The 12,288-nt window shown below is 44.5% G+C and overlaps 1 pseudogene; it reads left to right on the top strand.

The window, feature by feature from the left end:
- Positions 1-7,451: 7,451 nt before the first annotated feature.
- On the top strand, positions 7,452-7,929 carry LOC109382307 (40S ribosomal protein S24-like; annotated as a pseudogene).
- The last annotated feature ends 4,359 nt before the right edge of the window (positions 7,930-12,288 follow it).

Raw genomic sequence — 12,288 nt, 5'->3', positions numbered from 1 at the left:
CACTAAACACAGTCCCCCATCTCTAGAAGCCAACAGTCTAGGGCCTTTTGCTCTAAATTAGGAGCTCCTCAGAGGGAGACATGTTGCAAGGGTCTCTGAGTCTCAAGCTGACTTGAGCCTAAAGTCCTGCATAGGCCGCAGGAGAGTCTTAATTCACGCTGATGGGAAGGAGTAGGGGCCAGGAAGGGCCCTTCTAATCCAAGGCTGGGTAAGAGATGGCGCTGGAACAAGGAGTGGAGTTATGTACAGGATGATGAACCAGGGGAGGGGCTGCCTGGGCTCTCCTACCTGGCCCGGTAGCAGTGTCACTGCCTGTGGAAAAGGGTCGGCCACACTCCAAAACCAGCATGTGTCCAAGCAGGGGGTGGGGGGTGAGCAGGACCACTTGGTTCCAAGGTTCCACCTCAATGCTGGGGCTTCTCATTAGAGATAGAGCTCCTGTTTTGTTCTTTCTCCATGTAGACACCTGTCCCTTGACTCCCATCTTTCCTCCAACTCTACCTTCCCAGGAAATAAATTCTGAATCCATGGTATCTGTCAGCCAACTCTTGGTTAACAGACACCCCACACGAGTCTCCTCTGGGCTCCAGTGTCTGTGCCTGCCTTCTCCCCAGTCTTCATTCACTCATTTGGCATTTAAGCATTTACCCAATACATATTTATTGAGTACCTATCACAGCCACGCATTCTGAAGGTGCGGGCAATATAGCAAGACCCAAGATGGTCATGACCTGCCCTCAGGGGCCTAATAGTTTGGCCAAATGACAGAAAGGTGTCAAATTGTACCTGAGCCACTTGAAAATTTCTTATTAAATAATCATGTTTACATATGCTCTTTAGATGCTGGTGTTCTAGATTGGTGAGATAGTATTTTTCCATCTTGTTTATTTTCCGAATTATGTACAATGCCTTTATAATTTTATCAATATTTTATATTTAATTGTGCTACTATAATTTTATTAATATTGTTTATATTTAATTGTTAGAATTTTTTGCACATATATAGTTAGAAACCCATACACCTTGAATAACAAGCCCATCTGAACCAGAGTGAGTCTTCCTGAGGATAACAGAGATTCAAGGTATAACCTTCTCCTGGTGGTAGGACGCCTAAATTAATACTGATAGTAGCATGTAGAGAGGGCAGGTTGCCGTGTTTCAGGCACTATGCTAAGAATTTTGCATGGATTCTCTCATTTATCACAACAATGCAAGAGGTAGTTACTAATATTATCCCCATTTTACAGAGAAGGAAACTAAGTCTTAGCAAGGTTAAATAACAAGTTTTAGGAGAACAAATCTTTGAATGGTTGGATCTGCAAATTTGGCTCTGCTGTGCCTAAGTGCAGAAGTGATACAATATTTAACAACTGGTATGGCCTGGACACTAACTAATCAGAATAGATTCCAGGTCATGGAGCAGAAGGGCGTGAGGACCACGGGCTACTGGGGGAGGGGCTGGGGTGGCCAGAGTAGCCACCCCATGGATGGGGCTGGCTAGAATAGCATCTATTTATGGACCAGTATGAGGGTATTTCAATATGTTCACAACACTGACAGCTGTCCCTACAGAGCCCTGCCCAGGTGAAATGGAAATGTTCCCGCTCGGTGCTCAGCTGAGTGCCTCCTGGGCCAGTTGTGTTCATCAGCAAATTGGAGAGTAACTAAGGGTCAGACTGACCTTTTAAAGCTTTAGTGTGCTTTGGAGTATGCTGAGAAGGTGAGCATAATTTTATACAAACTGTCTTAGGTTACCAAAAGCTTTCTTTCCTGATTCTAGACCACAGTACCCAAATTAGAAGTCTATGGGCCAAATTAAGTCTGCAGGTGTGTTTTATTTAACCCGTACATTGATTTCTAATTTTAAATAACAAAAGCTAACATTTCCGTAGTACTATCTATAGGCCAGGCATATTTTAACTCACTTTATCTTCACTTCAAACCTACAAGGTAAGTACTCTTCTTACCTTCCCCATTTTATAGATGAGGAAACTGAGGCACAGAGAGGTTGAGTAACTTGCCTAAAATGGAACAGTTAATTAATAAATGGCAGAGGTGGAATTTAAACCCAAGCAGTCTGACTCTAGAGCACAAGTTCTTGACTGTTATGCTCCTCTGCTTCTCTGGTATGTTTGAATTATCTGCTGACATTTAAAAATCAAGAGAGGTAAGGCAAAAATCCAAATTGACAGCTTGTCAGTGGTCCTAATAGTCATGAGCTTACACGTCCCCACAGTAAAAGTCAGCCCCCTTTATATGGGGATGTGTTCTTTGACTTTCCCCAGTCCCCACCATTCCCCATTGCCTGCCAACACTGAGCATGACAGGCACTTGCCATTTGTCATCAGGCTGCCACTGCTGTTTTCTTACACACAGTCCTCTTCACTCATATATGCGGCCTGTCTTGCCCCTGTAGACATCTGTGACCCTCAAATAGACTCTTCCTAAAGATAAGATTCACTTTTGCTCCAATAACACGTATCTTAGGATGTGCAAAAGTATGTGAGGAGCTCACTTCTCTTGTAAATTGTTAAAAAGTGCCAGCAAATTAAAGAATAGCAGTGAGGAGACAAACAAAGCAAAGATGGGCAAACTCCAAGCAACTACCAGAAAAAGCTTGTAACAATTGGGGAGGAAATCCTTGATCCCCTCAATCTAAGTCATGTAAGACCTACATTTTCTACTTAAAAATAAAACAAAGCAATCTGATTATTAAGCCAAATTTTCTGTAACTACAAATAGTTTTTTATAAAAGTCCAATATTATACAAAATATTACTATAAACTGATATGATTGTCTCTTAAAACTTACTACTGGGATTTTTACATTCAGATGCAAACCATCACCTTTTTTTTTTTAAAGATTTTATTGGGGAATTGGGGGAGGGAACAGCGTTGGGGAATCAGGGAAGGGGAACAGACAAGTTGCTGTCCTTTTGTTCTTCAGTCTAGTTGTGGAGGACGTTGCTTCACTGGCCAAAGTTGGCACCATCATTGCGCTCTTCCCGGCCGAGGCAGATCAGTCGCCAGCTTCTGGACGGCCGCTCACAGTGGCTGCTGGCCGCTCACGCTGGCTGCTGGCTACAAACAGTAGCCCATGGCAACCCACTGCAGCAGGGGCTGCAGCCTATGCCATCGCCAGCGACTCATGGCAGCCCAGCTCCAGGTTGAGCTGTTGTTCAGCATTTTAGCTGTAGAGGGCAGTGTCACTGGCCCTCATATGTGGGATCTGAACCGGGGCCCTCTGGCGTCCCAAGTCAGTTCTTAACCACTGCGCCACTTGGCCGGCCCCTAAGTGGTACCTTTTCCCATGATGCCCCTGCAAGAAACATTTTGGGACTCCTTGTGGGGGCCAATCTTCAAAGCAATTTATGAGCCTTACAGTAAAAGTCAATCTCATTATTTTATATTCACACCTAGTTTTTGATCCTAAACAGTAATGCCCACCTTTTTCACCATTATTCCAAAATATTCCAGTTCAAATTAAAATCCATTAAAGGATGAATAATTGTTCACACTGAGGATAAAATAATTGGCAACAATCTTGGAAGGCAATTCCCTAAGTATATTAGCAACAGTGACACCACTGAAATGAGAACATAGCCTCCCAAGGTGACATCCTTGAATGGGCAACTACTTTTTAAAAATATATTTTGATATGTTTGTTTAAGAAATCTGATAAGAGAAAAGTAAATATCTAATTATATATTTTTTAATGTGTGTATACGGGTACAAATAGAAAGCATAGACACTGAATAAATAATTATTTCTGGGTAGCACAATTACATATGATTTTTATTTTCTTTAGTAATATTCATTCAACAAGAATTTACTCGTTCCCAGCACTATGCTAGGAATACAGTGTAGAGATTTCTTTATAGTTTTATATTACAATGAGAATGTATGATTTCTGTAATGATAGAAAATTAAACTGTTTCTATTCTGAAAATGACATTATCTATATACCTATCTGCCGGGTAAAGAAAATGAAATAAGAGGGAGAGTGTCTGTCTCCATAAACTGACCTGTTGAGGCAACTAGTTCTCTATGCAATTATATAATTTTGGCTTAGGTGGCAGAGGGAAATGATATCCCATTTAAAAGCATTTGGGTGGATTGGAAAACAGTAATAAATTGGGGGGAGAAAATGAGAAGTTCAAGATCCACGCCTGTTGTTATTTGTGTGACTTTCAACAATGCATTTAATCACTCTGACCTTAGACTCTTTCTCCTAAAATAAAGGGATTGGACTAAATGGTCTCTATGATCCTTGACAATTTTGACATTTTGTAATTATTATAAAGTTAACTCATTCAGTTCAATGATGTGACAAAATATATATACTTGTCACAAAGAACACAGTGCTGAGCAAAAAGATTTAGATAGATCTTCAGCAAAGAATCACAGAAATTACTAGAACAGGAACTGATTTTTTAAATAGTAAATTGGAGTGTTTTTTTGTTTCCTGAAAACCATGCAGCCCCTGCCATGAATGAATGGATGCAGAGAGGGTGGGTGTCAGTTAGGAGAAAGAGGTCCCTGCTCAGCTTTGAGGGTCAGACTCTGTTTTCAAATCCACAAAGCAATAATCCTAAAAGGTAGGCTTAGGGGGGTGAGGGGGAGAAAATGTGTAAGGGGTGGGGAGAAAGTGGTGGCTAATTTCTAAGCTTGCCTTTACATATGGAAGGCAAACCTGGATCACAGGCTTTAGGCAGCCTAAGCCATTCTGTAAGTCCACGGAGACCCTATTACAGGATCACAGGGGCTGGCAAGATTGGAAGGAAAGGGAAAAGCCCTATTCCACTAGGAGGGGGAGAGAGGGAGAGAAAGACACAGGTGCCTCCATTCTGAGCAAACCTCAGCGCAGGGACAAGACAAGTTCAGGTGGTGGAGGGAGTTGTCACAGGAGACTGGGCTCTGCTTTCTGCCTGACACTTGAAGGAAATTCTCTCTCCAGACACCCCATAAACCATGGGGCGGCCATGATGGAGTTAAAATGTGGTGGATGGGTTTCTGTGGAGAGGGGCCTGCAATTGCTCCCCATTTCCTCCTGGCTGATGTGTGGCATACAGAGGATATATTGTAGTAGTTCCTCAAGACATACTCCCAAGGTAGCTGAGAATGCCAGCTCGAGAGCTTGCCGTAGGAAGCTAAGATGTGGCCTTGTAGCCAAGGGCTGGAGGGTGGAGCTGATCCTCCCGAATCACAGACGCAGAGGCAACAGCAGCCCCAGATGTCTAGGGGGTCCCTGGGGCCAGCAAGGGCTGATGTGGGGGGCAGGAGGAGATCCCCGGGCTCTTCCAGAGCAGGGACTGTGCGAGGCCAGCATCAGAGGCCCACACTCAGGTGGGCAGGGGTCTTCTCAGCCAGGGCTGCACACCTGAGCCCTGGCCAACGCCCTGAGGGCCCCTGACCCACTCCTCTCTGCAGCCAGACCCCAGCTTGGGAAGCAGGACTGTCAGCAAGCGCTTGAGAGGAAAGGAAGAAACCCCGATAGGAAGCTTCAACCTTGAATTAACTGATAATTTAGGGGAAACAGGTTGTTGTAAACTCACCTTTCATTAGCAACATTAAGGGTTTTTCTTTTCTCCTTCCATCAGCAGGAGTGGGGGCAAATGAAACCAGTTATAAAAATAAAAAATTTGAACTACTGTTTAAAACACCTGAGCTGTAGGGTGTCTTTTTCCACCCTGCTGGGCAAGTATGTATATAATTACCATGAGTCCTATGAAGAAAAAGCCCCTAGTGATTTGAATGCATCTAATCAGGGCACCTAACAGAGTCTGGCAGGTGGCCCTCAGGGACAGCCTCTAGAAGGAAGTGATATGACAGCAGAGACTTGAAGGAGGACGTAGGTAAGCAGACAAGAGCACCAGGTCACCAGGGGGAAGGAGGCGGGTCCACTGGAGGAGCCTGAAGGCAGGGTGAGTGGTGGCAGGTGGAGAGGTGGGCTGGGGCCAGTGCCTTGGGCACCTTTTAGGTCCTTTTAACAGTTTAGTGCACTTCAACTCAGTTTCATTGATTTCAAACGCTCCTCTATGTTGAGGGGGAAAACAACATTAACAAACTGTGTCTTAGCAGCCAGGGCAACAGAGAAGCATTTAGTGATAGTCTGAGAATAAGTCAAAATAGATAGGAACAGAAGTCCTAGGAAAACGGTGTGGGCATCCACAGCTAAGGCAGCTGGTAGGAGCGGAGACCACCACCGCTGCCCGTACCTGCCAAATCCTGCAGCCGTGTCGGCTTTCAGGCATTCCTGTGCTCTGCCAACCTCTCCAAATCTCCGAAGGGCGGGCACAGAGCAGCTCTCCTTAGGGGGCTGAGCCAGCAGAAAAGGGGCCCAGGAGACAGTAAGAGACAAAAGAACGTGGGCTCCTGGCCAACTCTGGGTAGCTCTCATCCACCACGTGTGGATTTCTCATGGGTACCGGGCACGCAGTGGCATCCCTGAGAATTCTCCTGGTGGGGCTGATGGTTCGGAACAGTAGCAAGAGCAGACAGAACCAAGGCTGGTACCTGTACCAGCCGAGCCGTCTTCCTTTCCACAGCCAGTGTCTGCATGTAAAGCCACCAGTAAACTTGCCTGAGGCCATTGTAACAATCTTGTCTTTCTGTTCTCATCCCAACCCTCCCTACATGCTTTTTAGAGAGCTTTTTTTTTTTTTTTTTTTTTTGCAAAATAAATCAGATCGTGTCTCTCCTCTGCATAAAATCCTTTAATGGCTCCCCATTGTGCTTTTAATGAAATCAAGAGTCCCCCTGTGCCTGTAGGACTCCAAGCAACCTGGCCCCTGCTCCCCTCTCCAATGACATTTTGTCCCAAGAGCTCTTTCCACCCAATGCACATTCTGCTTCTTTGGGTTTCTAAGATCTGCCCCTTTTTTTTTCTTGTATCTGGGCTATTGTCCTTCCCGTTCCCCTCCTGGTGTCCTTTCTGCACCTCTTTGGGCTTTCTGTCTAAAATGGCACCCCTCCTCCTCACATTAGGTCTCATCACCCTGTTTATTCCTTTCCTAGCTCTCACCAATCTGATATTTCTTTGCTTGTTCATTGTCCATGTCCTTCACTAGAATTCAGGTTCCTTGAAGGCAGAGGTTTTGCCTTGAATAATGCCTGACACAAAGAAGGCACTCAATTAGTCCTTGTTAAATAAGTACATGAATACATGAGTGAATTAGTGAGTGAATCTTTAACCAAGCATGGACACACTTGATGGAATGACTTGGGGCCACATTTTCATTATATGATTGGTACTGGAAGGTGTTGGTGGACAAAAGACAAAATGTGGGTGTTTTTTGGCCTGCAAAGAGATTGTTTGCCAGTGATCGCACGACTGAGAGTGAAACACTCAGCTAATCCTTTTAGAAATGCTAAAGGAAGTATTGTAGTCTCCTCAAAAAGCACTGCTTTTGTCTTTTTTCCTCTCTGGCTGTTTGAGGGTCAGTTACCATCATGAATGACACAGTAACTATCCGGACCAGGAAGTTCATGGCCAATAGATGACTTCAACGGAAACAAACGGTCATATGGGCCCCTCACCCTGGGAAGGCAACAGTACCTAAGACAGAAATTTGGGGAAAACCCAGCCAAAATGTACAAGACCACACCAGATGTCATCTTTGTATTTGGATTCAGAACCCACGTCGGTGGTGGCAAGACCACTGGCTTTGGCATGATTTATGGTTCCTTGAGTTACGCAAAAGAAAACGAACCCAAACATAGACTTGTAAGACATGGCCTGTAGGAGAAGAAAGAGACCTCAAGAAAACAGCGAAAGGAACTCGAGAACAGAATGAAGAAAGCTAGAGGGACTTCAAAGGCCAATGTTGTACTGGCAAAAAGAAGGAGTCAAGATTTGTCAGTGACTTTATCTGTGGTGATTGAGCAGATCTTTTATGAGAGGAATAATAAACTAAGAACTTTTATGTGAAGCAAACAAACAAATAAACAAACCCCACTGCTTTTGACTGGGGAATTGAAAAAGTCTCCTAGATCCAAGTTGAGTTCAACAGCTCAATAAATAGTATTTGGGCATTTACTGTTGTGCAAAAGCATAGGGCATATAGAGATGAATAAGATGAATTAGGCTCTAAGGTGGTAAGTGTTGGAGTGGCCAGGGGGGAAATCTGAGAAGAGTTCAGAGGAAGAAGCCACTGGCTCCCCCTGAAGAGGGTGAGGTCGACTTTCTGGGAGGAGCTGGCTATGAGCTGTGCCCTGAAGTGAATGGGATTTTGGCAAGTGGAAAAGGCTAAGGAAGATGGATGCAGAAATAAAAATATGAGCAAGGAGAGATGAATGGCCAAGGTGTGATGCTGGTTAAGTTGATGATGACATCCTGTAGGGAGCTGGAAAGGCAAGGTGACTGGAGAGCAAGTTGGGGAATCCTGAGCAGGTGTTGGAGACACCCACGGAGAAGAGGGCAGAGGAGCATTCAGGTAAAGCACATCAAGTCAGAGGGGAAGAAAGCAGGACCCAAACCAGGAGTGGAGCCAGAGGTGATGGCTGAAGCAGGAGGACTGGTGAGTTGACCATCAGGGACAGAGGAAAGAAAGAGCTACAAGGACAAATCCTGGTGAATGCCAGAGTTTGAAGGGCATATGGAAGTAAAGGAATCAGTAAAGGAGTGGTCAGAGAAATAGGAACTAGAATCTGGAGTTTCAATTTTCAGAAACCAAAGGAAGAGAGACTCACTTGCCAGAGGACTTCCCCACACCTTTCTTTGCAACACCATCCTGTTGGCTGTTACTTATTCAATGCCTGTCCACCCCGCTGGACAGAAAGGTCCATGAGGGCAAGAAATGTTTCTGACTTGTTTACAAGAAAGAAATGTTTACAGCTATATCACCTACACCTAGACCAGGTCTAGTCACATTGTAGAATGCATGCATGGATGGATGGATGGATGGATGGATGGATGGATGGATGGATGGATGGATGGATAAGCATTTTCAAATTAGGCGGAATTGAAAAGATTAAGCTTGTCAATGAGCCCTTGAATTTAGCAATTGGACACAAAGGTGACATTTGAAAGACAGTTTCAGGAATGGGGATAGCAATAATACATATGTCATGTGATAGTTATGAGAATTAAATGAGCTAATCCATGTGAATGCTAAGCCCTGTGCCTGGACATAATTAAAGCTCAATAGATATTAGGTGATTATTATTATTCCCTCTAGCTTTCCCTTTCAGAAGCTATTTTGGTAAAATAATTTGTGATAGTCATATTGTGCCTAACAGATTTGTTTACTACCCTTCAAGATATACTAGAGATATATTGCCTTAAAAACTACCACCATAACAAAGCACTATTTTATTAAATGGCTGTAATAGATTTTAGTGAAATGAAATTTTGGTGTCAAATCTAGCTATAGTCTGGGAGCCTGGTGGGTTCCCAAGGGACCAGAATGGAGTGGAATCTCCTTTCCTATTAAGGAAACCCAAATACATAGATATAGCCAGTCTTGAAAATGGGGCTCTGGTGCTATGATTGTGTGTGAGTTAGCTAACCCAAAGGAGGAAGCCTTCCTGAGAAGTGGAGGAGCTCCAAAAACTGGCTCTGTCAGTAGGTTTGAATAAAGAAGATGGAGGCTGCAGGTCCTTGAAGTGTGACAACATTGGGCTGAGACGCAAGAGACCTGGATTCCCACTCTGCATATACCACTAGGTCTCTGAACTTGACCAGGTCATTTGCCATCTATGTGTCTCAGTCTTCTTATTTGTATAATGAGAGGATTACATGAGCCTCCAGTCCTTGGCAGTCGATTGTTTGCAAAGATGGCCACAATTTCACCCATCCCAAATGTTTGCCTCCTTTGCAACATTATTTTGCTTTTTCTCCTATCAAGAGGTAGACTCCATTTCCTCTCCCCTTGAATCTGGGCTAGCCCTGTGACTTGCTTTGATTGGTAGAATGCAGTACAAGTGACATTATGTTTGTCTAAGCATTCAGAGGTTTGCAGCTTCCATTGTCACCCTCATGGGATGATGCTGTAGCCATGTGAACAAGCTAGGCTAGACTCCTTGAGGAGAAAAGATCACATGGAGAGAGAGGCTCAGCCAGCACCAACCACTAGACGTGTGTGAATGAATCCATCTTGGACCATCCAACCCGAGTAAATTTGGCGTATGAACACAGTCACATGAGCAATCCCAGGCAAGACCTACAGGGGAACCACTCCGCTGGGCCCAGCCAATATTGGTGACTCACAGAATCACGAACAACTATAAAGGTTATTCCTTTAACTAACTGAGTGGTGGTTTGTTGCATAGTAGTAGGTGGCTGATACAGCCCCTCTTATAGCTGACATTCTAGAAACCGATTTTATTGCTCTAAAAAAAGCAATCAGGCTATATGATCTTTTGGTTGTGTATTAGGGTTTGCTGCAGAGAACTCAAACAAAGGTTAAGTTACGATTTCATTTCCTCCCCTTCTCCCCAAGCCCTTGACCCTGAAGGCCTTCTCTTTGCTGCACTGTTGTTTGTGAACCTGCTAGAGCTTAAACTCTTTGCCACCTTCTAACTGTTAAGACTTAGCTTGGAGGACACTGAGCAAGACAGGAAGTGGCTTGGTGACTCAGTGGTCCTTCCTTCTGAGTCACTGAGTTGTCAGTTCCCCCTCTGTGCTGGTTCCATGGGATATTTATTCATTCATTCAGCCGATACCTTGTGAGCTGCTGCCATGTTTCAGGTCTGGCCTGGGAAGCGATATGGTGAAGGAAGGCCTGGCTGTGGAGTGCGTGGGTGACAGGATCCAAGTGGCTCTCATGGAGAGGGGTCCCTCATCACACTCTTCTTAGCAGCCTTCCTGTAGCATCTCATGCACATACTTCTGGGCTTCTTCCAGAAACGGCCCTGTCCTAAAGGCATACAGTTTCAGAGTTGAGAGAACTTTTTAAGGCCCGATTAGTTCAACCTTTTTGCAAATTATGCATACAAGTATGAGAAAACTAAGGCCTGAGATGTTAAGGAACAGAGGCAGTTTATGGTGAAAATTAGGCCTAGAATTCAGATCTCTTAGCTCCAAATCCAGAGCTCTTTACATCGCATTAAAAGGTCCACGCTCTCCTTCCTCCTGATTCCTGAGCTCACTCACCCTTCTTAGGTTTGTGTTACAGGCACAAAACTAGATTTCTCATCTGGCTCAAAATTCAGACATTACCTGCGAATCTTTCCTCAGAAAAATTCCAACCACCAAACAATAATGGCAATAACAACAACAATTCGAAACATCTTTATGGAGCACCCGTTATATGCCAGACACTGCCTCATTTAGGACGACACAGTGAATAAGAGAAACAAGGACTCTGCCTATGGGGAGTTTATATTCTCCAGGGAGGTAGGGCAAAGAATACACAAGGAAACAAATCAGAGAACGAGAGGCTGGTGTTCTAACAAGGAAACAGGAAAACATGCTAGACATAACTGGACTGGGGGATGTGTGGCCAGGAAAGGTCTCTTTGACAACATGACATTTGAGCTGGGCCTTGAGCGGTGTGGAACCAATAACTCTTCAGGAAACGAAGAGAGCAAAGGCCCTGAGGTGGGGACTGACTTATCTCATTTGAGAAAATAGAGGAGAGGCATGTGGTCTCTTGGAGGGAGTGGCAAGGAGAGAAGACGGAGGCAGAGCAGAAAGGGAGGCAGAGGCCCAAGCATGCAGGGCCTGTAGGCCATGATAAGGGGCCAGGGATCTATGTATCAGAGCAGGCTCATGGGAGGGTTCTAAGTAACATGACACAATTTACATTTCTAAAAGGTCAGTCTGGCTGCTTGGATGGAGAACTGATGCTGAAGGTCAAGAGTGAAGTTGGAGAGATGGTTTATTGAATGCTGCGTGGGGTACTTTGTGTATTTTAGCTCTAATCCTTCCAATGCTTCAAAGTAGATTTTATTATGCCCATTCTATGGATGTGGTAAGGGAGCCTGAAAAGATAAAGGAACTTGCCCAAGGTCACAGAACCGAATTTGAACTTAGGACCACCTGACTTCACTGTGAGAGCCCTTCCCTTGTCACACGTGGCCTTTTGAAGATGGTCGCCCCACCCCTATGCTAATAAATTTTCCTGATTGTCATCATATTTTGAAGTGTAAAATTTTAGAGCTGGAAGCGATTGATTGGAAGTTCCTTGAAGGCAGGAATCATGTATTGCCATTTAATTAGGTCATAGTCCCTGACACATAGGAGATGCTAATACCGTATTTGCCGGCGTATAAGACGATTTTTTGGCCCTGAAAAATATGCCTCCAAGTGGGGGGTCGTCTTATACGCCAGGTACACTTCAGATAG

This window comes from Hipposideros armiger, unplaced genomic scaffold, assembly GCF_001890085.2.
Source record: "Hipposideros armiger isolate ML-2016 unplaced genomic scaffold, ASM189008v1 scaffold_63, whole genome shotgun sequence".
NCBI lineage: Eukaryota > Metazoa > Chordata > Mammalia > Chiroptera > Hipposideridae > Hipposideros > Hipposideros armiger.
This window is presented reverse-complemented; position numbering and strand designations above follow the sequence as displayed.